General features: G+C 35.8%; 1 non-coding gene across 1 annotated transcript; it reads right to left on the reverse strand.

Annotated features, from left to right (window-relative positions):
• Positions 1-1,116: 1,116 nt before the first annotated feature.
• Positions 1,117-1,223, reverse strand: LOC123325340. The gene has a single exon (XR_006540359.1). It is a non-coding gene; the product is annotated as a U6 spliceosomal RNA (small nuclear RNA).

The raw sequence follows: 1,223 nt of genomic DNA on the forward strand, positions 1-1,223 counted from the left end.
TATGTAGTGTAGAATATGCTGTTGTGTGAATATTCTACAGCTTTTTTTATTCATTCTGTAGTTGATAGGCATTTGAGTGGTTTCAAGACATAAGCTATTAAAAACAGTGCCCTGAGTGGGTGCTTGGGTGGCTCAGTTGGTTAAGCATCTGCCTTTGGCTGGGGTCATGATCTCAGGGTCCTGGGATCGAGCCCCGTGTAGGGCTCCCTGCTCATGGGGGAGTCGGCTTCTCCCTCTCCCGCTCCCCCTGCTTGTGTGTGCGCTCTCTCTCTCTCTCGTAAATAAATAAATCTTTTAAAAAATATTGCTCTAATCTTTCAAAAATAAAAATAAAAAAATTTTATGGGTATTTTAAATGAAAATTTCACAAATCATAGTGGGTTGCATTCATTTTACAGATTTTATTTTGAAAATTCTCCTTTATCTCTCAACTGCCTATTATAGGTGAGGACTTTTCTACGTTTTAATAAAAATTTGGAGGTAAAAACTGTAGCCCCCACTTTTAAGATGTTTTTAGCTTTACAAGGAAGGCTATGTCATATATACATTTTGCAAATTTGGGGAAGGGTAAGAATTTTGTGGCCAGATCTTTACTTCTGAATTAATGGTTTTTACTTACCTGATAAATTTCCAATTTAATGCTTTTTTACCATTATTTTATAGTGGCTCATGTGCATTAGTTTGTAATGTAAAACAATTTTCTAGCATAGCTCAACATAAGCCTGAAAGCCATAGTTTTCATGGCAGTAGCAGGAATTTTTTTACTTTAATAAGTATTATCAATTCTCTACTGCCAAACTAGGGAGGTGAACAATTTATTTTTGTGTTTATTCATTATTTTTTTAGTTTTTATTTAAATTATAGTTAGTTCACATACAGTGTAATATTAGTTTCAGTGTACAATTTAGTGAGTCAACACTTACATACAATCCCTGGTGCTCATCCCAAGTGCACTCCTTAATACCCATCACCCATTTAACACATGCCCTGCTCACTTCCCCTCCAGTAACCATCAATTTGTTCTCTGTAGTTAACATTCTATTTCTTGGCTGGCTTCTCTCTTTCTTCCACCTATGACTCTTTGGTTTCTTAAATTCCACATATGAGTGAAATCCTAAAAATATGGAACGTTTCACAAATGTGTGTGTCATCCTTGCATAGGGGCCATGCTAATCTTCTCTGTATCGTTTCAATTTTAGTATATGTGCTGCCAAAGTGAGTAC

This window comes from Neomonachus schauinslandi, chromosome 7 (assembly GCF_002201575.2).
Source record: "Neomonachus schauinslandi chromosome 7, ASM220157v2, whole genome shotgun sequence".
Taxonomy (NCBI): Eukaryota; Metazoa; Chordata; class Mammalia; order Carnivora; family Phocidae; genus Neomonachus; species Neomonachus schauinslandi.